The 27,924-nt window shown below is 40.3% G+C and overlaps 1 pseudogene; it reads right to left on the reverse strand.

The window, feature by feature from the left end:
- Nucleotides 1–4,926: 4,926 nt before the first annotated feature.
- On the reverse strand, nucleotides 4,927–5,122 carry LOC101984952 (annotated as a pseudogene).
- Nucleotides 5,123–27,924: the final 22,802 nt, after the last annotated feature.

Consider the following 27,924-nt stretch of genomic DNA (forward strand, 5'->3'; position numbering starts at 1 on the left):
GAATCTTTTATTGGTCTTTTGTATCAAGACAATGGATTATCAGTTTAATATAATTGACTTTCAACTTCATTTCCAAATATCAGTTGAACAATTAGATGCTGTTAGGAACTAGAGAATGACAAGTTATATCTGTGTGCTAAATGTTTCAATCATTGGGACATGATGTTTGAGATGATTCTATCTTCAATATTAATAAAAGTTAGGTATAGTTGTAGTGAAGTTTTAAAAAGCCTGCCCCAAATATTTTAAGCTAGTGGAATTTGGGGAGACACAATCAGAAGAGTTTCCCCATCTCCCAACCTTCTACCTTGTAGCAGGTCCTAAAACCTTCCCCTGAAATAGACCATAAGATTCACATTCAAGGTTTGACTGCTCTCTACCCACAAAATGTATTCTTTTATAATAAATTGAGAATGTGCACACGCAGACTCTGCTGTGTTGTCCCGTCTCATATCATTTGGACACATCTCTTTTTGTCCAATCTTACTTATCCATTGCTATACACTTTTATCATCAGACTTAACATAAAATGTATACGTTTAAGTGTTTCTTTGAGAATAAATTTCCTTATAAAGACATGCCATATGAAACTGAGAATTGATTGCTTTTCTTTTGGTAATTTATCTTCCTTTGTATAGGTCTCAACCATGAATCAAGAATAGGTGAGGAAACTATAGGTACATTGCCAAATTTTACTCAATTCCAGTCTCAGAAAATGGTACACATGAATCCTGTCATATTTATGCTGGGATTATTATCAATCAGATCTTATAGTTTTTATTTCTTTTGTCTTTAAATAGTACTTTTAAGGTATGAATTCTGTGTAAATCTAGTAGGGATATTTGTGTGAAGAATTTTGGTTGCACTGTCACTCAAAAGGTCCAAGAAATATGCATTATTACTAACTAAATATGGTACTTAATTAAAAGCAAAGACCACTATTGGCTTGCAGCTCTAAAAAGATGCACTCATCTCATGCCACTCATCTCTGGGCACACTGCAGCATGGAGGAAGATGCCCAGCATCCACCAAACAAGAAACAGAAATCAATCAATGTGGAGACTTTTCCAGTAGTTTTACCTTTAGTCAGGTCTGTTGGTCATCTTCTAGCAAAGGGACGAAGACATGGTATGGCTAGTAACTGGTGGAATGCCTGTTGAGTAGGATCCCTTGTAAGAAGGAAAACTTGCCCCTCGTGCCCTGTGGAGAAATGGGCTGATCTGAGGTATTTTGTCAATGAGCTTTTGGTCATTTTGTGTTTTACATTCCCAGTTTAGCATTCCAGGCCTCTAGCATTTCTTGGCATCCAACAGTGAAGCCGAACACTTTTATTTGGAAATATATTTGGAAAGGATTCCAGAGAGCTCAGTCTGCATCAGTTGTACTCTGGGAGATTTTCACCTTTTCTGCATGCTGTAACTAGCTGGCTCTCTTCCAACTGCAATTTAGCCTTACCATGAGATATAGGTAGTTGTTGTTTAGTTTCCCCTTCTTTTCAATGCACAGTGACTTTTTTCAAGCCTAACTTCTTTCAACACACCATTGTTCTAAGTTTCAATTTTGCATATGCTCTTAATAGTCTCTGATTATATTTAAGCATACTCTAGCATTTATATACCAATGGTTGGAAGAGAGTACATTTTATCAGTGGTGCTTAGTAATATTTAAACACTTGAGATAGTTGCTAATGTGGGCTAACTCATGAAACCTTAACCAATCCCATTAGCAGTGTTTTCAGGAATGTAAGTCACCCCACTACTGCTTTATTTAAGTTATAAAAGAAACTGCCTTTGAGCATTCAAGGACCCCGATTTATGTTCCTTTAATGGAACAACTGTTAAAGGAAGTATCTTAGTTAGAGTTAGGGCTTTTATTGCTGTGAAAAGACACCATGACCACAGCAACTCATAAAAAATATCATTTAATGGGTGGTTCCTTTACAGTTTCAGAGGTTCAGTCCATTATCATCATGATGGGGAGCATGGCAGCGTGCAGGCAGATGTGGTGCTGGAGTAGCTGAGAGTCCTACATCTTGGAGGCAACAGGAAGTTGACTGACACATTAGGTGATAGTCTGAGCATAGCAAACCTCAAAGCCCACCTCCGCAGCAACACACATCCTCTAACAAGGCCATACCCTCTCCAATAAAACCATGCCTTCTAATAGTGCCACTCCCTATGAGATTATGGGGACCAATTACATCTAAACCACCAAAGAAAGAGTTCTATTGCTATGGAATGTTTCTATATAATGTATAGTTCCCCTTGGCTAATAATAAAAGCTGTTTGACCAATAGCCAGGAAAGATCGGGTTAGTCAGAACACTCAAGCCGAGGACTCTGATGAGGAAGGGGTAAAGTTAAGAAAGATACCAGCAGCTGCCCAAAAAACAAGATGCCAGCAGACCAATAAAAGCCATGGCTACGAGGCAATGCATAGATTAATAGAAACGGGTTAATTTAAACGTAAGAGCTAGCTAGTAATAAGCCTGAACTATGTGCTGAACAGTTTGTAATTAATATAAGTTTCTGATGATTATTTGGGACCATTTAGTCGGGACACAAAAGTTCCATCTCCATTTACTATAGTGACCCACATTGGGCACCAGCTAAAGAGGAAGTGAACTCTGTGATCAAGTCAGACTTATTGACAGATGTCAATCAATAAAGTATACTCACAATACAGAATGAAGCTGTGCCACTACACATCCAGTGGATACACTGCCTCCGTTCCCACTGCTGCCATTGTTCATTCCAGAAGAGGATGAGAACCAAGTCTCCAGCCATGCATGCTCCCCTGGTTTGCTGCCAGCTTGCTTACACCCGAGTGCATCCTTTGCATGGCCTAGGCCTTTTATTTGGGTATTTGGATCATGTATGATCTAACGAAAACTCTTCCCTTTGAGCCAAGCTGCTCCTTCCAATATGCTAATAGACGAATGACAAAAATCCTGCAACATTCTATCTTCTATATCTTTGGTCTGTGCTTTAGGACCAAGTACTCCTTGTAAGCAACTAAGAGTGTGGACATGCCCAGTTTACAGAACAAGTGGACAGCAGATGGACTTTGTGCTCTCCTGACTTAGTTGATTAAGATAGACAAGTATTCTATTGTGAAGAGTGATGGGGGAGAGTCTTCTGTTTTGTGTTAATTTCATTGGTTAAATAAAGAAACTGCCTCGGCCCTTTAATAGGACAGAAAATTAGGTAGGCGGAATAGACAGAACAGAGTTCTGGGAGAAAGAAGCCGAGTCAGGAGTCGCCATGATTCTCCCACTCGACACAGAAGCAGGTTAAGATCTTTCATGGTAAACCACACCTCGTGGGGCTACACAAATTAGTAAAAATGGTTTAATCGAGATGTGAGAGTTAGCCAATAAGAGGCTGGAACTAATGGACCAAGCAGTGTTCAAAAGAATACAGTTTCCATGTAATTATTTTGAATAAAGCTAGCCGTGCGGAGCTAGGCGGGAACGCAGCCCACCACAGCTCCTACTACAGAAGAGAAAGTCATTTGGTTGGGAAATGGTGGCACATGCCTTTAATTCCAGTTTGAAGCTATTCTGGTCTACAGGGCAAGTGCCAGGACACAGAGAAATCCTGTCCCCCACAAAAAGAAAGAAAGAAAGAAAGAAAGAAAGAAAGAAAGAAAGAAAGAAAGAAAGAAAAGAAAAAAGAAAGAAAAGGGGCTGGAGAGATGGATTGGTGGTTAAGAGCACTGGCTGCTTTTCCAGAGGACCCGGGTTCAATTCTCAGCACCCACATGGCAGCTCACAACAGTATATAATCCCAGTTCCAGGAGCTCTGACATCCTCACACAGACAAATGTGCACATAAAATAAAAATAAATAAATTAAAGTGTAAAAATATATTCAAAAAAAGAAAAAGAAAGAAAAAAAAGGAAAGAAAAGAGAGAAGGCCATTCTTCTCTGGAAAAAAAAGGTGAAAAAGATGAATACAGACTTCAAAAATCAAATTAAGTATTCAAATTCTTACTTTCTTTATATGTGCAAATGATAGTGTTGATAAAAATTTGTTTCCTTTTTCTAATCTAAGAAAAATGGGGAAAAAATTGTAAAAGGCTATCAAACAGCAAAATTAAAAGCAAGACTATGTTGTCTATGTTGGAGGGCACAGAAGAAAGTTCATCAGTGATTGGCTGCAACACAGCCAGTTACAGTGGAAGACTGAGAGAAAGACAAGGATTTGAAGTGTATCCCGTTCTTTAGTCAAGACTGGTACAGGAGCAGACAGCAGAGGGCTTCAGAACCAGCAATGTCGGCTACCCAAGGCCTCTGGCCTTCTGGTGCAGGGGAGCCTGGAGCACTGGTGGTAAGGGTTCAGAGGCTGCTGTGATTCATTTACAGTTTTTGCAATTACGTTTATTATCTATCTATCTATTTGTTGTGTGTGTGCATGCATGCACACGCACAAGTCCACGTGCCCATGCTTGTGTGTGGAGGTCAAAGGAACAGCCTATACATATCCTTCCACCCTGTGGATCCGAGGGATGGAACTCAGGGCATCCATTTTGGTAGGTATCCTTACCTAGCCTTCAAAAGTCCATGATTAATTTATGTTTTTTGAAAGGGTCTACATTTTATTATTGAACAAACCAATTAGCTCATAGCTGCCTCTGAAGATGTATAAGAAAGGAGATGACAGCTTTCCACACACAGCCTAACAACCATTGCTCCAGGCTCCCCTGCACCAGGGGGCCAGAGGACATTGCTGGTTCCGAAGCCCTCTCCCGTCTGCTCTTACACCAATGGAATGGATAATAGCCAATAAGATCTCCATTGAAACATGGCTGAGTTTAAGTTAAAACATTTGAACATCTCCAGAACTTGAAGATGCTCAGCTGCATCTGGTCGGATAGATGACCATGCTTCAGCGTAAACCCTCAGTCACAAGCTGTATGTGAACTCTTACAGACCCAGCTCGATTCTCATCCAGTGTCTTCTCATGAACTTGTACCTGATTTGGTTACCGGTTTTCATCTTAACCCACTGGGCAGACAGAACTATTTTGCTTTTGTTTCTGGGCCAGGAACTGCTTGATCTGAAAAGTCTTATGAGAAGATATGGTGAGAAACCGCGTAGTGGATGGTAAACAGTGGTACATGGGTACATGAAAGACAAGATAACTGATTCAGTTTTTAAAGAGTTTAAGTTCTCCCTCTCTCTCCTTTTTCTCTCTGTGTGTGTATGTGTGCGCACGTGCCCACGTGCGTGCATGTGTGTGTTTTTGTGTGTGTGTTTACGTGCACTCTAGTATAGATACCCACAGAGGGCAGGAGAGGACATTAGATCCCCTAAAGCTGGTGTTATGGGTGAGCTGCCCCATATGGGTCTTGTGAAGAGAATTTGGGTCCTCTGCAAGAGCTGAAAGTGCTTCGAATTGCTGAACTACCTCTCACATCCCCCACCATGGTTTACCTTTAGACCAAAATTACTGATTCTTTCTCTGTTGCTTTCTCTGAAAGTCTATGCATTTTTTCAGACATTTGAATTTTTGGCCTATTGATCCAATCATTTATTTAATTACGTGCATTTCCTTTTCGTCTGGATTAGATTCCTCTTTTATACTCCAAATTCTTTTAGTCATTTAAATTTATTTCTAGATTCTTTGTATTAAGCCACTTCCCTATCATCCACTCAGATCCTAGCACCACACAGCTTAAGTGACTGAGAATTTGAAACACACTTTCCACCAGGTTGTGCTAACTCCCAGCCCATTGTAACTCTTCTTACTCACCTGAGCAGACATTAGGGCAGACTCATTCCGCTGGCTTCTTCTCTTCCACATGTCCCATCTACCTGGAGTGTACTTACTACAAAAGGAGTAATCCCTACAGTGTGCGTAGCACCTGACAGGATTAATGGAAGGTAGATCTGTAGGGGCAAACCACGAGTGTAGCACATTTCCAGACACTTGGGCTCTGGAATTCAGAAAGACCTTGAGGAGAAGTGTTGCTCCACCCATCAGCACAGACAGCAAGATGAAAATCCCAGCTGGTCACAGTCAAGGCAGACACAATTTTCATCTGGTTACCTGTGCTAACGACTGTGCACTATGCATATTTAATACTGTGTTTATTTTTCAGGCCAATGAAAAGGCTCAAGACTCACAACCTGAGCTGGATCCCTGGAACCCACTTGGTGGAAGGAGAAAACCGACCCCTACTAGTTGCTGTCTAACCTGCGCATGTGCATCATGGTGTGTTCACACACGTGTGCACACGTGCCGTGCACACACACGTACACACACACAACACATGATGACGCAAACAAAATAAAATATAAAGCTGTTATTTGAAGTCAACTCTCATGCCATTACTGATAAGCAATTTCTACTCAATTATCTTTCCTGTATGCTATGATGGTAAAACTTCATATGCAAAACAGTGTATAAAATATTTTCTTTTCAACTTTAACACCACAGCTATACTAAAAAAATAGAAAACTACACCAAAACAAAACAAAAAGAGGTTTCTAACGAACCTTATTAGAATAAAACCCTCTTAGAAACCTAGGTTTCTAATAAACATTTAACCAAGAAGTTTTCAGTAAGTCTGTTAAGAATGAGCTACATCACTTATACCTAATAGGTCAGGCTTCATGGTTTGCTAAAGGCAGGGTACAGTTATTAGAGCGTAGGTGTAGAAATTCTCCCTTTCTATCTGTTGCTGGCAGTTTTTGGCACATCTAGAAAGAAAAGAAACAAATGGATCCCAAGATCATGCAAGAGTGATCAAAGCAAGTCCTTCTGTCAACAGGGCGATTCATGTAAATCCCTGAACACCAAAGGCTTCCTCCAGCTAAGGAAGTCTGCAAGAGGATGCCTTTGAATAAAAACTTGTCCTAGTAAGTGGACTCTGCCTCTCATTTTCGCATGTATAGCCTCTATACCTTTGCTATCCAGTGTGCTGTCAGTGACCACCAGCCTCCGAGGCACGCGCTTACGAGAAAGGCTGAAATCACCAGCCCACATCCAGAGAAACACAATCAACATTTGAACAATTTGCCCTAGTGAAACCTAAGCATAGATACTTTGGGAGAGCTGTAGGACTAACCAGTGTCTAATCAAACTGCAAAGAGAAGAACAGCCGAGACACCTGCTTTAGAGACCTCTCGCACCCCAGGGTGGGACTGCTCTCTCGTTTATGTCCAGTGAACATGTCCCCCTATCCCTCCTTCCTTCTCTCCCTCCTTCTCCCAGCTCTGTTTCTATCCCTCCCTCCCTCCCACACAAGATTTTGTTATGACCATCCAAAGGCTTTAGACCGCTGAGAAAAATTCCACTGAAGCATGCCTTGATAAAAGGAAAGAAAATGCTAGCTGGCAATACTACGATCAGCATGCTTCTTCAGAAATGAAATATTTCATTCGTATTTCATATTAGATATGAAAATAGCCTAAACTATCCATGAAATTCAGTCCAAAATATAATTTTGCCACTTGAAAATTTCCTCGGAACAATGTCTTGAACATCACTGGACCCTAGGTCTTTAAAACGTGTGGTATTAAACAGGCACATTTCAGGCTTGAGAGGACTAGAGAAACAAAAGCTCTGAGGTAGTGCCCGACAGAGGACTGATGTGTGACAAATATGAAAGTGACCCGTCTGTAATTGTAAGAGTCTTTGACAGCAGAACCTTTGTGGTAAGCGGGGTGACGATGTCGGCACTCATAGACAGCGAGTAGGTGAAAGTGTGTGTATAGGGGAGTCTTGGGTGTTTCAAGACGAAGACAGCTCTCGTGTAGAATAAGCTCCATGACCGCTCTGTTTCAGAGCGCCAGGCCAGTTTCAGCTCGACCAGCACAAATATTTCCTAGGAGGCTTACCATTAGGAAATGGCAAGGACTGTTGTCTTTTTCATCGTGTGACTGACAAAGAGTCACTTCACACTGAGGAGGAAATTTTATCTTATAGCCAGATTCTTTACGCGGGAACGTAGTAGACTTAATTTGATTATTGCGAAGTGGGAAGCAAAGGGGAGAAACTCACTTTGGGCCTGGAGAGCTGTCTGTCTTTGGTAAAGGAAGGTACACCGAGCAGCAATAAAGGCAGCGCAGGCTGAGTAGCCCTCCCTCAGTCCTCAGGGCCACAGTGAGGAAGGCACAATGGAAAGCCTTTCAAGTGTGGCAGCTGTAGAGCCCCCGTGGAGAACCCACTGAGCTAGGGACAGCATTCCCATGCGCTGGCAAGCCCCGGGGTCCAGAGCTGAATCAGTTTCCTGAAATCTATCAAAAATTGTAAAGTCATGCATATAAAATCCACACATATTTGAAATTACAATAACTTAAAATTATATGAACGAGGAAGTGCACACATCTTTGTCCTTTTTGTAGATTCCTATGTGCCATTGGAATTAAATTTAAATACAGCCCACCCTGCCCACACTCCACCCCCAGTTTGGCTTCACTGATTTCAGCTTCCTGAAGTTTGGTGCACTTGAATCTGATCTCCCTGTGCTGAGTTGCTTCTGTCGACTGCCAAGCAGACATCAGTCCTATAGATCTTTCCTTTATTCTAGTCTCCTTTTAAAGAAGGCACAATATTTAATGAGACTAAAAGTAGACAAAAAATCACAATTTAGGGGCAACTTTTTAGGTTTCTTAATAAGATAGGTCTATAGAGAGTTAGTGGGCTGACTGTACATATGAGAACAGATGTCACTTTTAGGTGTCTTTTTCTTCCTGTAACTGAGGCGTACAGATAGGAGAATGTTGGGACATTGATAGGATCTCCATATTCTCTTTAAACTTTGGATTTTTTTTTCTTGAGACACTGTGGTAAGATAGTTTTTGGAGATTTTTGAAAGTCCTGGTGGGTGGCCTCATTCATTCCTGGACATTAAAGAAATTAGTAAAAGATTCTCTGGCTGATTGCTTCTGGTTTCATCTCCTGTAGGACATCGTGGCTAATCGACCAGAACAGAAATGTATGAGCAAATCCTGGCACATTTGTAGCCACTGCTGAAGTTAATGGAGATAGACTTAGCTTACTCACAGGAGTGAGTGATTTCGGAACACATTTTTTTTCCTTTTTGTTAGTTTGCTTTCCTCAGCCTCCTCCAGTCGTATTGAGATTTCCTATCCTTCTTGGCTCCAGCAACCTCTGTGGAATAAAGCTTCCATTTCTTGGCCTGCACACCATTCAGCATGATGAGATTTATTATATTGTGGTTCAGTGAATTCAAATGGAGCTGGTGCGGACAAGGAAACACTGGTACTCTCTTAGATGATCTCATTATCATCCTGAGACTTCAACTATTTCTTGATCTCCAGGCCTTCCTCTTCAGTACCTTCATTGGCAATTTATTCTGAATGTGAATTGGGATTTCTTCTTTTTGTTCTATACAAAGCTGTCAAGGAACACCTCAACTACCACTTGTAAGAAGGGAACTTTTTTTTTTTTTTACTTGGGCATTTGCCGTGAGTGACTGGTGGCAAGTGGGCTGGTGTAAGGATCCCTTGGAAACACAACTTGTGTAGGATTGATGCATTCAGACAGATTGGAGACTGCCATGCTGAAAGTACCCAAGTTTCCAAATCCATTGTACCAGAACTTATTTCTGCAAGATTCAGAACAATAAAATAGAGTTAGTGCTCGTAACATAGAGCATCATACACCAGACTTCTTCAAGGATGTGAATGAAGGTCTTACCACAATGCTCTGCTCACTCACTCCTCAGGGCTAATCGTTGCCAATATTTGCGCTAGGTTTGGAATAAAGCTGGGAGAAAAGACGTTGACTATTAATCAACCAAATGTTTCACGACTACTGACCAGGTGGAATTGAAAGACGAAACCAAGAATCCAAGCTCATACCCACACAGTAATATCTGCCTGTTTTTCTGTCTGTACAGAAACCTCACATGTTGGCTTTTGTGTCAATTTGATCCTTGTTGTTTCCACCAACTTTGAAATTCAGTGGCTATCACCTCTTTTACATAAACATTTCTAGAAATATATTTATCTGGCTGTAAATAAAACTGCACATTTTTCCAAAGGGTTTATCAGAAGTATTTATTCATATTGTTTGTTATTAAGCCATCATAAAAGTTGTGAACCATGCACATAGGTAAAATATTATTCCTAGCTTTCAAAATATACTAACATGAGAAAAGTGACTACATATTGGAGGTAGGTCATGAGATAGGGGTCTCAGTTGGATAAAATTAAGGTGAAAGTCACAGAATATAAAGCAATAGATTAAGATGCTACCGTGAGGGGAACCTGAAGTGATTGCCTTGCAATGGGACGCAAACAGGTTGTTTACTCCAAGCGAGTCAGCTTCTGTGCAACAACTTTTAGCATAATTTCATTACAAAATAAGATTAGATGAGTTAGAACAATATTCAAAGCATAGATAATAAAAATATTTAGCATTATTCACATCTAGTGATCTTGTAGACAGTGTAACCACCAACCAATGACCTTTTCATGAGGAGTTCAGGCCTCGCCACAAAAGGTATGTGGAAGAAAAAGCAGAATTACATCATAGTAACTTTGAATGAAGCATCTCATAGCTCTGTGATGCCTTTTAATTAACAATTATATCATAACTGCCTCTACATAGATATACAACCTAAACACATAGTATGCGGTTGTATGTATGTGTATATGAATGTGCTTGTTTGTGATATGGGGGGGGGGATCATGGTTGTTAGTCTCAAAAACACTGCCCATCTCTTTGGAGACAGGGCCTAGAACACACCAAGAGGGTCGGAGTGCTTGGCAGTGGGTCCCGGCATCCTCCTGCCTCCAGCTCAACAACGCTGGAGTGATAAATAAGCCTCACCACATCCAGCATTTTCACAAGGGTGCTTTCAGATTGAACCCAGATCCTCAAGCTTGTGAGGCAAACCCTCTGCTAAGGGTGGTCTCCGCAAGGCCCTTTGGCACCCCTCCGGCTCTGACTTTGGCTGTGGCTCCCGCCGCAGTAATCCGCTCTTGCTCTCTTTGCCTGCCAGTAATTCATCCCTCGAGCGCCAGTTACGCCACTGTCTATGCCTCAGTGATCTGTTCCACCATCGCTTCGGGGCTCGATTTCCTTATTGGAAAGTTGGAATGCCACTTTCTATTCTTTTTTTAATTATTTATTTATTTCTTGAATGGAGTCTGGCAGAGTTAGTGGCGCCTACCTTTAACTCCCGTACTGGGTAGGCAGGGGCAAGCGACTCTCCTTGAGTCTGAGGCCAGCCTGGTCTCAGGCCAGCCAGAGCTACAGGGAAATGCTATCTCAGCAAGACAGAGCAAAGGAAAACTTGAAAGGCACAAACTCCTGTCACAGTAATCATTAAACAACCCCTGGCTAGTTGTTGCTTCCCAACCAGCTGCAAGCATCCATCAGCTTTTATTCCCACTGCACATCCCATAGAGATGCAGCAGCTCTGGTATGGAAACAGGAATATGATACAGAAAATAATTAACTGCTATCTGTGTTCTTGAAGGAATTACATGTGGTTTAATTTCTACCAAATCAATTACTTTATCCATTTAGCTCACCTCATTGGATGAATGATAGAGAGCAATGAACTAGCATTTTCAATTTTTATAATGTATAAGGCTGTCGTTATACTCTCATCTATAAAAATCAACGTGGTCTAAGTAATTGTTCTGGAGTACCCCCAAATATCCTCCTCTGTAGATGAGTCAGCGCGTTTCCATCAGGAATTCATCCTTGCCACAGTGGTTGGAGGACTCATTCTGTCCCTTCTGTTATTTACATGTAAGAGGATGCTTTAAAGCCTTTGGAATTCTTTCTATCTTCCATTTCCTTCCAGGGTCCTTTGCCAGATAAACTCCCATGCCTGTTACATATCCATTTTCTTTTTTCCTAAAAATTTATCACAAACATGTTCAGTTGGCTTTCTCTACTATATCCTGTACCCATGAACCATTTTTATTGTCGGAAGCAAGGAGTTTGTAACAAAGACTCTGCAGCCAGACTCGCTGAGTTTTATGAGTAAGGAACCCTAGAACCTTAGGCAATTTGCTTGTTGCTTTACCTTCCTCATCTGTGAAAGAAGTGATTAATACAATTGAGTGAGTTACTTTGCATAAAACGCTTAAAATAGTGCATGAACCTCAGTACATGTTACGTACATGTTTGTCATTATGACTAATGTGATACCATCAGTTGTATCTACAGTTTTGCCATTCCAATAAGCTAGACATTGAGAAGCAAAGCCACGTAGCGAAAAGAATAAATCTAGGCCCAGAGCTGCGTTGCTGCTGGTGAAAGGGCAGAGGAAAGAGTAAGAAAGCTGCAGAAGACTATGCGGAACAATGGTTCATTCCGCGCATGGAGATCAGAGTGCTGAGAACTGCTGGCTGTTTTCCCCTCCATATGCTTACCTAGAGACTTCTGTCTCATGAAAATTGTCCTCAGGAAGGAAGTTTTCAGGTTAGTTCCAGCTCAGGTCCTCTGGGCCTTGTGTACAAAATGCATGGTGTCTTCAGTAGTACTGACTTACCCTCCTCCTCCCGGGGGCAACAAAGAATCATGAAAACAGTCTGTAATGGTTTGGGAATCTCATGGACAATGCTGGCCAGCAACTTAAAAGAAGGCTTCTCTTGCTGGGTGATGAAGTTGTTCGTTAGATTGTCTTGGTTGCATTGTCAGCCCAGATAGAAGAATTACATTTAAACTACATGTATGTTTATATACTGATTTATTTGTATTATAGGTATTTTTGGTAGATAGTTAATAGCATGATTCCTTATGATTTTTTTCAGGCATCCTTACTGATATTTTATCCATCCCCTTTCTTCTCCTATCATTATCTCCTTCCTGTTTCCTAATTAGAGGACCTTCATTTTTCCCATTTCCTCCTTCAGATCACTGGTACCCTGCTATCCTATTGCTCCTCCATTCTGCCTGCAATGGTCCCTTTTTACTTTCCTGGTTTCTGCACCAACATGTCTGCCTAATCATGACCTGTACAATGTGACACCAATAGACGCGCTAATCTCGGAAGGAAAAGTCCACAATGCTTCACCCTGAGAGAGGTAGTACGTGCTGGGAGCAGCAGTGAAAACAGCAGCCTTTCTCAGGGAGGAGCACACCAATGTTTATCCAAAACCCAAGAGCCAGCGTGCAAAACATAAATGCAAGTAACATATGGACTGGGTATGTTGTATTTATGTATTTAGAACACACACACACACACACACACACACACACACACACACATAAAATAACATTTTTTAAAAAGTGGTCATGAATTTGAAAGGTAGCAGGGGTTGGGTAAACATGAGAGCTTTGGAGAGAAGACATGGAAGAGGAAGTGTTATAATTATAATCTCAAAAATATTAAAAATAAAAGACAAAGAAATCTGAGAAGAATTGTGGAGACATATTGGACAAGGCTACCCAGGAAAGTGTCATTAACCAATATGTTGCATTAAAAGAGAGATTTCTTTGTAATTAAAAAAATTATTTATTTTACATCTCATCCACAATTTCCTCTTCCTCCTCTCCTCCCACTCATCCTCTCTTCCTCCATTTCTATTCAGAAAAGGTCAGGCCTCCCATGGATATCAACAAAACATGGCACATCAAGTTGCAGTAAGACCAACCCCATATTAACACTGGACAAGGTGACCCAACAGGAGAAATAGGGTCCCAAAAGTCAACGAAGCATCAAGGACAGTCCCTGCTCCCACTGTTAGGAGTCCCACAGAAGACCTACCTACACAACTGTCACATATATCCAGAGGCTCTAGGTCAGTCCCATGCAGGCTCCTTGGTTATTGGCTCAGTCTCGGTGAGCTCCTATGAGTCTGGGTTAGTTGAGTCTGTGGGTTTCCTTGTATTTCCCTTGACAGAAGAGGTATTTTAAAGAGGATTAGATAGATGAGGGGGAAGAAGCAGAAGACACATTTGACAAGAAAGAACAAAAAACATCCAGTTCGTGAGAATATCGAAGATGAGTCCTGATCTGAGAGAAGACGAACGGGGTCAGATCTACCCTGGAGAAGGGAGGAATTCATGCAGCCTCATCACAGACAAGAAGACTGCCTGTGTGACTTCCTAAGGAAGGAGGGGTGATAAGAGGTTCCATCAGAATGTATCTTTAACAGTGACGGGCAATGGTTGAACCACTAGGCAGGAGGGCAGGACAGCAAGAGTTTCTGCCTTCAGGGTTCTCCCGACGATCAAGTGTGACCTCTGCCAGCCCCTAATATCATGACAGTGGTGTTTAAGGTTCTGTCCATTGTTCAATCCTGATTATGAATGATGCCAAGATGAAGAGTGAGTCGGCAAGAGGTATAGCTGCCAGATGACCTTTGAAGTAAGGAAAATAAAAGCAAACGTCATCTCCAGTCAGCAATGAAAAGAAGCTGATAACACACGAACACACAGGAAAATCACTCACATTGGTTGCAGCCAGACACAAAAGTTGAAACAATACATTCTTTGTTCATATGAGCTTCACAAACGGGAAATCTGGGTGTTAAAGGTCGGAAGGTATTTTATCGTGATCGGGATGGAGTTACACACCGTGTTCACAGGTCAGGGCAGACTAGCCTTTTCTGTTTTAAGTCAGATCTCACTCACCACATCTGTCTCCTCACCCCCTCTGTAGTGTGTGTGTGTGTCTGTGTCTGTGTGTGTGTGTGTGTGAGAGAGAGAGATTGGGTATTAACCCCTGAGTTTTGCTGTTTACTCGACAAGTACCCTGTGACTGAGAGACCCCCTCAAGCCCTCTTTATTTTTATCTCTGAAACAAAGTCTTGCTAAATCTGTCCATTTGCTAAATCTGTGGGTCTTGAGCTTGTTATATAGTTCAGACTAGGCTCAATCTGTAATCCTCCTGCCTAAACTTCTGGAGTAGCTGGGATTACATGTTCAGTCATTAAACTTAACTGCTTTTACTATTATCTCTCTTTTTTTTCTTTTTAAAGGGAAATTCTTCCTCGCTAAATAAAACTTGAAGCGAGGAGTTGATAGCTTTGGAGCAAGCAAGTCTACACAGATAGTGTCCAGATAACTGACAGAGGAATAAATGGGTGTGCTGACGACACTAAGAAGTAAGTGGTTGCTACGGGTGAGCATCACTTTATTTGTACTAACTGTTCCATCTGTTTCATATACTATATAACATTATAAACACTAAACAGATAATGGTTCTCAGTGAGTTCTGTGAATGTCCCAGTGGTTCAAGAAAGACTTTCCAGGTCAGTCTGAGATAAAGAGAAGAAGGTGAGCCAGCACCTGAGCTTCTGTCTTTCTTTGCTTTTAGGTCACCAAGCAAAGCTCTAGTTTAGTTAGTTTTATAACCTGGTTGTTAAGAATTAGTGGATAAATGATAGGATGATGTGCATAGGATAGATGGAGACTACATGTCATAAAAATTTAAAAACACTATACACATAGGACTGGAGAACTTTTACTTTGACTTTCATTTTTTAAATATAATTGTGTTTATTAGATAAAGCATAGGAACTTTTTTTTAAAAAGCTCTTGGAAGCAATGCAAGCATTCCTTGCAATTTTTATGTTTCTCTTCATAATTTATTTCAATCAAAAGGTCCTGTACTTGCTATTGGGTGTTGTAAACTGTGAGTTACTTAGTTCCTGTCCTTCAGGAGTTTAAAAGTCATCACAGAAGACCCCTGAAGTCAAGCCATGGCGCTGTTTGCTTTCCAGCTGGATGTGTTTTGTTTTGTTTCTTAGTTTTTTTTTTCTTTTTTGTACTAGTTTTTGGTTCTTGTTTTTCCCAAAAGGAAGAGCTTCATGTCAGCTCTTCTCTGACAGGATACTTTTTATCCTTTGTTAAGAATTCCAGAGCAAGGTGCACACGCATGACAACTGAAATCACAACATACTTTTGTGATAGTTTTATGGAGGGCTCATCCTCCTCTGGTTTCTTATTTATTCAGTTGGAGTGAGGAATGGAAGGAAGTGGCCACAATGATCACCTAGTGTTATAATCCTAGGCACGCATCACACCAAACGGAGCTTCCTGTTTTCAGAACCTTTGACAGGCACCTCTGTCTTTCCCCACAGCCAGGCTCATTCCCCTCTCCATCTGTTCAGTGGACACTGATGACACACGTCAGCCTTGTGCTCACTCAGAATGCACAGCTGTCAAAAGCATGGCCACTGCTAGTCAGGTTTCCTTTTTCCAGGGACCTAGTGGTTATTCGGGAGCTCCTAATCAAAGAAGTAGTAAAGCCTTATTGAGTGTGTGTGTGGTGCAGGGAAGAGAGAATGCTGGCTTTTAAACAGCAACTTACCTTGATTAATAAGGCTATCCAACTTTTTGTATTTCTTCTTTCTTATATATCTTCAGTGAGGTACTTAAACCATCCCAATTAAAATATTTCAAATATTTTATATAATTTTCCATGAAAAAAAATTACAGCATGGCTGTCTTTGTGGCTGCCTTCCCTCTTTGATGACCTCATTATTTTAAGCCTCTGTACTTCGTTTAGACTGACTTCACTCATTGACTTAATACTGGATATCAAGAGGCAGGAAAAGGTCCCTAATTTGCACCTTTGTGGCCTAAATTTTATCAAAACTTGAACGTTTTTGTCATTTGCGGTATCAGTAACTCTGCTCAGATGGGCAAGGGGTCTCAGAGGATAAGGTTAGCTAAAAGGCTCTGGAATTGCAGACACCTGAACTTCCCCACAGGCTTGCCTGTTCTTGAGTTCATTTCGGCCTTGCATTTCTTATTTTAAGAGAAGCCTCCCGTCACCCTTCTTCCCTTGTAATGGCTGCTTTTAATTTATTTTATTGTCACACTTTCTCCATGACAGAGAAGTAGAAGGAAATAGGGGTTCTTGATTTTTACAATTTATTATCCTTTAGAGAATTAATGTTTTGCTTTTTAGCCACAGAAACCGTTGTTCAAACAAAATATCACGGTGCAGTCAAATGTGGGAAACAGATAAGTTTACAGCTGCTCTTGGGGAGGTGGTGGTTGGGAGGGGGCCGAGGCGAAAGGCTGAACTATGCCTTTGACAGCATCCCATACGGGTTCCTCCTCCTTGGAATAGGGCCTGGAAGTGGCTGATTCATAGGTGGATTTTGGCTGCCCTTTGGAACCATCTGAGGAGCTTCCCCAAAACCCAGCCTCACCAAAGAGTTTATGATCTAACCATGGGATTAGGACTCAAACAACAGTTCATATTCTCCAAGCTTTGAAAATGCTAACGTGCAGCCATAGATGAGAACCAGCTCTTTCCAGTAGGGCCTCTCCCCTTGGAGCTTGTTAAAATCCTCCAGGTTCGGCCTTCGTGCCAGGAGGGTGTCCCCAGCACCTGCTTTTCCATCTTGACCCCATGTGAGGCTGCTTTGCGGCTCAGAGAATACATTTTTGAGGACTCGGCCTCCACAGCGTTTGCTCTTTTTTTTTTTTTTTTTTTTTTTTTTTTTTTTGGTTTTTCGAGACAAGGTTTCTCCGTTTGCTCTTTTATAACCATTTTTTTTTTCTGACTTATAATGTATAATTGTAGTGTTTAGAAGTATTGTCATGGAAGCTTTTTTGGGGTAGTCTTTTGGAATATTAGATTACGGTTTCTTCTTTGGTTAAGTTTCTGTTCCTAAAGCTACCCCAGTGTTTTGCTGGGCAATAACAAAAAAAAAATATCAGTTTTCTGAATTATAAGAACAGTAGAACAACTTGCCAAACATGTCTTATTTTAAAATAAACAAACGATCCAAAATTATATGGATGTCAAAGTGAGTGTTATAGTCCCTGGTCTGTGTTAGGCAGGTTGAAATTCTGTGTTAGACCTAGACAAAATTGCTAAGATGTCTTTGGTCTTCACAGAGATCTGGGAAATGAGCAATGAGACTTTCACTTTATGACAATCATGGGGATAGCTAGCTTTACAAAACAAGATTGATAAATGGGACACTCTGGGTCTTGAGTATCTGCTCACCACTTACCTGCTTGGAGAACCAGTATAGGCTCAGGGGCTGAGATCACTGTGCCTGTGAGTTCTAACTGGGTGTGCACAGGCCTCTCCTTAAACTGAGAGGTCCAGGGCAGGCTGTGATTCAGAGTAGAGGCGCCAGTTTCCTTTGATAAACGTTAATGTGAGCAGGCAGCAGTCGGACAGGAGCTTACACCCAGTGTTTCACATCCTTTTCAGTGGGTGCCCTTTGACAGGAGTGAGCTCGGCAAAGGGCTCTTTGGCCTTGGGATGGTTGTTGTTGACCAGTAAGAGTTGAATTGTGCCCCTCAAAATTCAAGTTCTACTACATACATAGTATCTCTGAAATAAGGTCTCATTTGGAATAAACTTGTAGATAATTTGTTACACTGAGGTCATGAAAATGGGCACTAATCTAATGTGGAGGTTGTTCTTACTAAAAATGAGAACTTTGAACATGGAACGCACACATGCACACATGTACACACACACACAGACACACACACAGAGTGAGAAACTTGTGAAGATAATAACAGCAGAGGTAATGCTTGCACAGTCAGGAGCCAACCCTCCAGCGCTAGCATTCTATCTTTCAGAAACTTGAGGCAATGACTTTCTTATGTTTAAACTAACTAGTTTGTGGTAGTTTGTTACTGCAGCCCTAGAAAGCCAATAGCCGGACCTGTTTTTTTTTTCAGAGATAATAAATGTTAATTTATTTGGGAGCTATAGCTACTACTAATGAAAATGGCCTTGGTCTCTCTCAGAATTTAGGGACGCAAAGGCCAAAACTCCATGTTTCATCTGAAAAGGAAGTCACAATTCAGGTGGGTGCTGTTATTATGAAGTTTTATTCACAGATGTCATTTAGCATACAATTATCTTACAGGGAACATGAAGTTCAAATGATTAAATGAAGAATTCCCACATCATCAAACATCTAACAGTGAGATAACGTGAAAAATATAACCGTTTTCAGAATCAAGTGTTGAGAGGGAATATATCATGACTTTGTGTGTGTGTGTAAAAGGAAGTGGAGGCTCCTGGTTTACAAAGCTGACTTGGAAAGAGTTTCTCTATGACCAGATGCCATCCTGGGAGCTGGGTGGGAAAAGGAAGCTTGATCTTAGCTTCAGCACATACATCTTACTCTACTAACACAATTATCCAAAGAATATATCTAAATGATATGTGTAACAAGGGTCATAGTTTACATAGATTGTCCCCTCACAGCAACCCAAAGAAGCAGAGAGAGTAATTGTCCCTGTGTTAGTAAGGTGAGGTCAAAATACAGAGTGTTCTTCAAAACTACCCTTCAGCAATACTGGAAGCAGAGATACCTGCTGAAACTTTTTATTTGTCTCTGGGCCCCTGGTCCTGTCATGTTAACTTCGGGAACTACGATACATCTATGATACTACTAACCACATGGGATATTTCATTATGACTTAGTAGAAACAGAGTGAATTAAAAGCTTACTTTCCCCAGCACAATAGCCACATTTCAAGAGCTTGATGATTCTTCTATAATGTAGAGACAAAGTTATTGAAAAAGAATCGCTTTGGAGCATCTAGATTTGTCTAGAGGATCCCATCAACTTTCTTTTCTCTCTTCTCCAGTATTTTAAACCAGAATCAAGACTACAGAGAAGACATCGTCTGTGGTGAACTATTCACTCCCCAGGAATGGGCATCCATTCTCTCATCTGGAGTTGCTATACCACATCTCAAAACAAAGCTGTTTTAATAATAAAAATGATTAGAAATGAAAAGTAAGAGGTTATTATCAAGTTGAAACGTGGAGCACGCTGTGGAAGTAAATGTGGACTTTTCAGCAACCTGTCTTCATGATCTTGGACAAGTGAGGAAGGACAGCCAGTCAGATTATTACGGAACATACTTCGCGGTACTGATGCTCTCCTGGCACCATATGAAGTACCGATGAAGCGGCACTGGGGAATGCTGCTATGCACAGTCCTGCATACAACACTGTCAAATGTCGTTCACAGAACATACATCAGAGAAGGATCAAAATGACTCAAGTGCTAAGTCATGACAAAGAATTAGCCAGGCTTGGCCTGAGTCCTACAGACAAAAGATGTTCCAGGGTACGGCAGAGGAAATGGGATCCAGAAGGGAACGTCTTTGCCAATAATGTCCTCATCAAGACAGTTCAGGGCTGTGTTAGTTAATGTGCAAACTGCTGGTCATTAGATCAAGAATTAAGAGGTTAGGCAGCATATCCCAATCAAATGTCAAATATAATAAAAAACATTATCATCATCATTATTAGATGATCTTAACAATATGAGTAAAATAATATTTAAAAAAATCCAGGGCTGGGAGATAGCACAGTCAATAATGTACTTTCTGTACAAGATTGAGTTCAATTTCCAGAACCCACATGAAAGACTGAGGATGGTGGTATGCACTTAAAGTCTCAGCACAAGGGCAGGAGAGACAGGGGATTCCTAGAATTCACTGACTAGCTACTTGGACAAGTAAGCAAGTCCCAGGCTCAAAAAACAAGGTGGACAGCTCCCTAGGAATCTGAGGCTTATACATAGACCTCTACATAAACATAAACACAAGCACTTACACACACATACACATGCATGCACACACACACACACACACACACACACACACAGAAAGCTTTTACCAAGACTAAAGAGTCATGAAAACAGATGACCCAATTTTAAAAAATGGAATATGAATATGCATAGACAGTTCTCCAAAGAAGACATAGCTGGGTAGTGGTGGCATATGCCTTTAATGCCAGCACTCAGGAGACAGAGGCAGGCAGATCTCTGTGAGTTCGAACCAGCCTGGTCTATAGAGCAAGATCCAGGACAGGTTCCAAAGCCACACAGAATAACCCTGTCTTGAAAAATCAACACACAAACAAACAAACAAACAAACAAAAACAAAATGATAGTTTATCTTCCTCCAGTCAGAATGGCTAAGTTCAAGTAAACAATTGAGAACAAACGCTGGTGAAATTTCGGGCAAAGGCGGCCTCATTCACTGTTGGTGGCACTGAAAACTCGGCAGCCACTTTGTAAATCGGGGGAAAAACTCCCATGAAACTAAAAGTAAGTAAGTTACCATTTTGATGCAGCTGTGCCACTCCTTGGTGCCTACCACAAGACTAGACACCTATTTAGCCAGATAGGTGCTTGGCTGTGCTCATCTTTGCTTTACTCACAATAGCAGGGCATGGAAACAGCTAATGACTTCTCCTGATGAAAAGATAACAGACATGCAGTGCTTTTCGGTAAATAAATGCTTAGTAGTAGAAATATACTGAGAGAGGTAACCTAAAACCTGAAAGGCAAAAGCTGCCTGTTCGCTCTTACTATGGTTCCCAGATCCGAGCTGCAGACGTGTGCTTATAACATGGAGTAACTACAGAAACCAGGGAAATGAAAAGGGACTGTGGTGGTGAGAGGAACTGTATGTAAGAGGTGAGGATAAATATCAGGATAGAAGTGCTATGAAGCGGGAGAAGAGAAACATTGGGGGCAGAGCTTTAAGTGGGGAGGGAGGAAGGCAATATGGAGGAAGAGTTATAGAAGAAGGATAAGTAACAGTATGTTTGAGAAACCCATAGAAAATCATTATTTTATATCTGTTGAAATTACAGATAATGTATTGGTTATATTTACGCACATATATATATACATGTATACTTACATACATACATGCATACATACATACATGCATACATTAAACATACATGCATACATAATACAGTTTAAGTGAAGTCATACCACCCGAGGTCATAATACTCCCTCCAAAAGCAATAGAATATTTAGCAAAAACAAGAGTACTAGGTATAAGTAGTCTCCTTTTTTTTTTTTTTTTTTTTTTTTTTTCGAGACAGGGTTTCTCTGTGGCTTTGGAGCCTGTCCTGGAACTAGCTCTGTAGACCAAACTGGTCTCGAACTCACAGAGATCCACCTGCCTCTGCCTCCCGAGTGCTGGGATTAAAGGCGTGGTAGTCTCCTTTTGAATTGCTGGTCAGGGGGGGATGATTAAATTCTTGAACAATGTAGGCATTGCTATAGCCCTTGATTGTCTCCTAGAAGATGAAGCTAAGTTCTTCTTGCTGAAGACACCATGAAGTTGAGAAACAGGACTTGGAAGAAACCAGCTGTATCTTGCCAGGAATCCTCATTTTCTGAGGGCTTGTCCTCCTGTTATTGAAGGAACTATGAAAGCTCATCTGGTGGTTAAATGAGATATAACACAGTAAGTTCAGGTAATTTGAATAGTTGGCTCCGTTTGTTGGTACTGTCTGGGGAGGCTTAGGCGTGGCCTTGCTAGAGGAAGTGTGTCATTGGGGACAGACTTTGGGATTTCAAAAGGCAAATTCCATTCCTACTTAGTTCTCTCTGCTTCCTGTTTGTGGTTTGAGATGTGAGACCTCAGTTCTTCCTGCTGCCATGGCTGCCACCCATTGTGCCTGCTTAAACCCTGGAACCGTAAGTCCCAAATAAGGAATTTTTTTTCTAAGTTGCTTTGCCCATCGAGTTTTATTACAACAATAGAAAAGTAACTAACAGTTTGTACCAGAAATGGGCTTTTGCTGTGATAGACTAGATTTTGAGGTTCTTTTTCTTCCCTTCCTTCTTTCCTTCCTTCCTTCCTTCCTTCCTTCCTTCCTTCCTTCCTTCCTTCCTTCTTTCCTTCCTTCCTTTCTCTCCTTCCTTCTTTCCTTCCTTCCTTCCTTCCTTCCTTCCTTCCTTCCTTCCTTCCTTCCTTCTTTTCTTTCTTTCTTGAAGGAATGTGGAAACTCTGGAACTTTAAATTATAAAAGCATCTGAATGGTGTAGGCAGGGCTGAATGGACCAGTCTAGCAGAAGCCTAAAAGATCGTTCTGAGAGTAATGCACACAGTGGACATCAAGTTCAAGAAAATAACAAATTTGGTAACTGGGCTAGAGATTATTTGTGATATTTCAGCAAAATATGTGGTTGTTTTCTGCCCATGTCCTAAGAACTTACCTGAAGCTAAATGTAAAAGCAATAATATTTTCTAAAAAAGACTGGAGCAGTAGTGGTGCATGCCTTTAATCCCAGCACTTAAACTTGGGGAGCAAAGTCAGGTGGATCTCTGAGTTGGAGACCAGAGTCTACAGTTGGTCTACAGAGTAAGTTTCAGGACAGTCAGGGCTGCATTGAGAAACCCTGTCTGAAGAAAAAAAAAAGTAACTCATTTCCTGGAAGAGATTTTAATGTAGTCTAATATTGATGCTATTATGTGGTTATTATTAGTAATCACTCTTATACAATCTACAATGAAAAAGAGCAAGGGTGGCAAGAAGAAATATAAAACATAGAGGTTGGAAAGAAAAGCGGACAACTCCAGTGGATATTCCAAAGTCAACAGGGAAAATCTCACAAGGCTCTCCCTCTAGAGGAAGAACTACAGGCAGTAATGACTGCTGAGAGAGGAAGAACCAGTCTTCTCCTAGGATGAGTCTCATAACTGTCACTCAATACCAAGAGGCCAATCCTATGCATAAACACACACATACACACATACGCACTCGTATGTATAGGCAATACTAAATGAACTCATTACACTGTATTTACATATTTATTAACATATGTGTGTGCATGTGTTTATATTTGTGTGTATGTATGTGTGCAACATTAATAAAGAGAAGAGACAATAAATTTGAGAGGAAGAAGAGGATAATGGGACAGGAGAAATGAAGGAAGGGAGAAGAGAAATGTAAATAATATAGTAAGCATATATGAAATTTAAAAATAAGACTGAAAACATTTTCTCATTATTTAATATAATTTGTGAAAAATGTAGTTTTTTTCCCCCAAGACAGAGTTTCTCTGTGTAGCCTTAGCTGTCCTTGAACTAGCTCTGTAGACCAGGCTGGCCTCAAACTCACAGAGATCTGCCTGCCTCTGCTTCCTGAGTACTGGGAATAAAAACATGAACCACTCCCACCATGAAATGTAGTCTTTAAATAGAAAAAAGACTATTTTAAATTTTCCAAAGAATATTCCATTTTTGACTACCTATATGTTAAATTTAAACTTTCAAATCTAAAGGTATTTAGAGATACCCCAAATAGGGGTTACTCTTCTCTCCAAATTATACCAGACATCAGCTTCTAAAAACAACATTATTCATAATGATTTATACCTTACATAGTAATAATTCTTTTTTCCCTAAGATTTATTTATAATAGCTTTTCATTTGTATTTTAATACATAAAGCTCTCCTGAAGACCAGAGAGTAAAACAGTCCTACTGGTCAGCCTTACACACCAGGCAATAGTAAAACACACCATTAATCCCAGTAGCCGCACTAGTTTGCCATAGAAACCAGATGGTGCATGCCTTTAATCCCAGTGATGCACAACTTAACTACCATCCCTATTGAGGAATATAAGATGGAAGGAGACAACTCTCAGATACAGTCTCATTCTGAGATTCCTAGAGACTGGATCGCCACTTTGGACTAAAGTAAAGGTAAGACCCAGTAGCTGGTTGCTTTGATTTCGAGTCTTTGGATTGAACCCCAATATCTGTCTCTGAGTTTTTATTAATCCTGCATAATTTGGTGCCCAACCTTTGTGGTACAAATTCATGAAAAAGTCATTTGCCTTAGGCTTTTTTTTTTATCCACTTGCACAGGTAAGAACTGGACCCAAACCTAGCTGTCTGTGTTTGGGAGAAAAACTAGTGTTTCCTGCTCCTATTTGCCACAGTTTAGCTTCTATGAAAGGATGGAAAACAAAGAGAATCTGGATACTGCATGTTATTGTGTTGTCTTTGAATTCTTTGAGTGCTGAGGAAGGAAAAACAGCTACTAAATGACATTTGATTATAAATGCTGCTGGATTAATCCAACCTATGTATTTTGAAAATGCCTTGACTTCAAATTTTAAGTAAAAAGATATGTAGAGAAGAGTTTTTTCTTTTGTTCCACAGGAAGTGTGAGACTGTGGATTCATTCTGGGTTAAAAAAATAAGGTTTGATCAAGGAAGACCATCTGAAATATCTTCAGTAGGAGATGTTAGCCCAGATAATACAATGTTTTAAAGCATCTCAGTTGCAGTTTCTACACCCAAAACAACTTCAAGACTGCTGGCTGAGATGATTCAGTCTCACAGAACACTCCAGTCAGGATTTGATGATAATCCTAAATTTTCTTTGGGTCCCCATAAGATTATCAGTGCCCCAATCAACAGGAAGCAGCCTAGAAAATTGTCCAAAAATGGATTATGAATGCTTGTCTTTATTTAGTGTGTTAGTTACAAGTTATTATGGATAATGGTCAGGGAAAAAGGCTAAACAAATTAGATTCAAGGTTCCTGTTTTTAAAATAAAAATAAGGATAATACAGACATGATAGGATAAAAGGGTAGATTGTTGAATGTACTCTGAAAAGAAAGAAGTGAGGATATAGATATGATAAGATAAAAAAGTAGATTATTGAATCCACTTTTAAAAAGCAATTACTAGTTTTAATTATTTTACATTGGATTAGACTTTTGTATATTGTATATGAATTTTGTATATTGATACAAATTTGACCTTAATTTTCTTAAAACAAGGAAATATAGGTTAGTAGCTAATCACCTAGTATAATTGAACTTGTAGTCTCATTAGGTACATTTTCAAGGTCAAATAAAGATGCATTTTAGATAGGTCATCTTCAAACATTTCAGAGATCTACAGAATATGGCATTTAAGATGTTTTAATAACCCAGGTTCTTCTTCTTTTTTATGACAATAAAACATGTCTGCTCCTGACAGCACCAATCTAATTCAGAGAACATGGGGACATTAAAGGAACTCCACATGTAATTTACTTTTTTTGTGGCAAAAGTCACTGGGCAAGAAAATGCCCCTTCCTTGGCTGCTGTCAGTATGCTGCCCTAATTAGACAAGTAGGACACAAACGAAAGTGACTGCCAAACACTGTCAAGAAAAGGAGGGACAGCCCTTCAGAATATGCTGCTTCACAGAAAAGTCTGTAGGATATGCAAGGTATGTAGGCTGAAGATGTATGTCCCAATCTTGCAGAGGAACTCTGGGTGACTGTCCAGGCAGCCAACTGTTTCTATCTATACTCACATACTTTGGAAGTCACTTGCTTGCACTTCCTGCTCACTCAGTTAGTATTATTTCCATCTTGAATTTCTGAGGGAGTTGAAGACTAGAAAGTTATGCTTATGGTTGCAGAAAACAAGTTATGATAGAAAGTAAATTATGTACAAGACTTTGGACTCACCAAGATAGGATATATATGGAATTTTTTCTCTGAATTTGTTGAATGCAAATGGACTAGACATTGTTAATTTATTTATTGCCTGTATGTGTTGTATATAGTTATTGCATTTATTGTATATAGTTCTTCTTGTTTATAGCCTTTTTTATTTTAGACAAAAAGAGGAAATGTAGTGGCATTTTATTTGTATTTTAATATATAAAGCTTACCTGAAGATCAGAAAGAAAAGCAGCCCTACTGTTCAGCCTTACAGACCAGGCAGTGGTAACACCTTTAATCCCAGTAGCCACACTAGTTTAACATAGAAACTGGGAAGTGTATGTCTTTAATCCCAGTGATGCATACATTTAATACTAGCCCTAAAGAGGAATATAAAATGGGAGAAGACAGCTTACAGACACAATCTCATTCTCAGGTTTTCTAGAGGCAGGATTGCCATTTTGGACTGAGGTAGAAATAAGAGCCAGTGACTGGCTTCTTTTCTTTTCTGATCTTCTGGTTGAACCCCACTATCTATCTCTGAGTTTTTATTAATCTTGCTACATTTATTTATTTATTATGTACATTGCTCTGCCTGCATATATGCCTGCACACCAGAAGAGGGCATCAAATCTCATTATAGATGGTTGTGAGCCACCATGTGGTTGTTGGGAATTGACTTCTGGAAAAGCGGCCAATGCACTTAACCTCTGAGCAATTCCTCTCTCCTGAAGACTGCTGTCATGCCCACTACTCAGCGCCTTCTGCAGCAGGTCTTAAAGTAAGCTTTCATAGCTATGTGGGACACTGTAGTGCAATATTTAGTAAAGAATATGTGGTTTCTGCATGCCCAAGCGTGATGCACGGTCAACCTGGAGACCTGCAAGATCAAAATAGAACTCCTTAAAAAAAACCATGTCTGTAAAGTCTAATTGGTTAGAAACCCCGTATTGTGGAGAGGCTGAAATGTCTCAGGGACAAAACCTAACTACAGTTTATTATTTTTACATTCACAATCACAATTTTGGGGCTATATTTGGCTACCTAAATAGCTATTCCTTTCTCAACTGTGTTGGACCCAAACTCAGATGCTGTGACTAACAGATGAAAAAAAAAAAAAAAACAAAAAACCTTTTGGTATGTATTAACATAACAAAACGCTAGTTTTCCACCAATCGAAGGGCTAAGAATGCTGTCAGATAACATCTAGGACCTCCACTAGGTGTTCCCTGTAGTATTATAACTTGCCTACCTGATGTAGCCACCATGCATTTAAAAGGTGCCTTGATTTATGACCTTCCTTTGCTCTATTACTACACAGACTTCATAACATTGTTACATAACGGGAACATGGAATTTAAATTGACACAATCTGGGATACTCTTTTGTTCCAGGCAATATGGTTCCTCATATTTAGTTCCATAATAAACAACCTCTTACTCCCTTTTTTATTCTAATTTGACTTTTTATTGATTCATTGTAGATTTCACACAATGTATCTTGATCCCATTTTTTTCTCCCTGTCCCTTTGCATCCAAAGGGCCTTTTCCCTGCAAAATAAAATAAAATTCAAAAGAAAAGAAAAATCTCATCATGAAAACGGTAGTGTGACTCACACAGTATACCCTTTAGTCCATACATCTTTACTTGAAAGTGTTTATGGCAAGGAGTCATTGGTCTGGTTCAAGGCCTTTGGTTTCTGTTGCACTGTTGATACTGGGCCATTACTGGGACTCCTCTATGTTCCTACAGCTTTGGGTGTGCAGGACTAGCCCCT

Source organism: Microtus ochrogaster, chromosome 10 (assembly GCF_000317375.1).
Source record: "Microtus ochrogaster isolate Prairie Vole_2 chromosome 10, MicOch1.0, whole genome shotgun sequence".
NCBI classification, from domain to species: Eukaryota; Metazoa; Chordata; class Mammalia; order Rodentia; family Cricetidae; genus Microtus; species Microtus ochrogaster.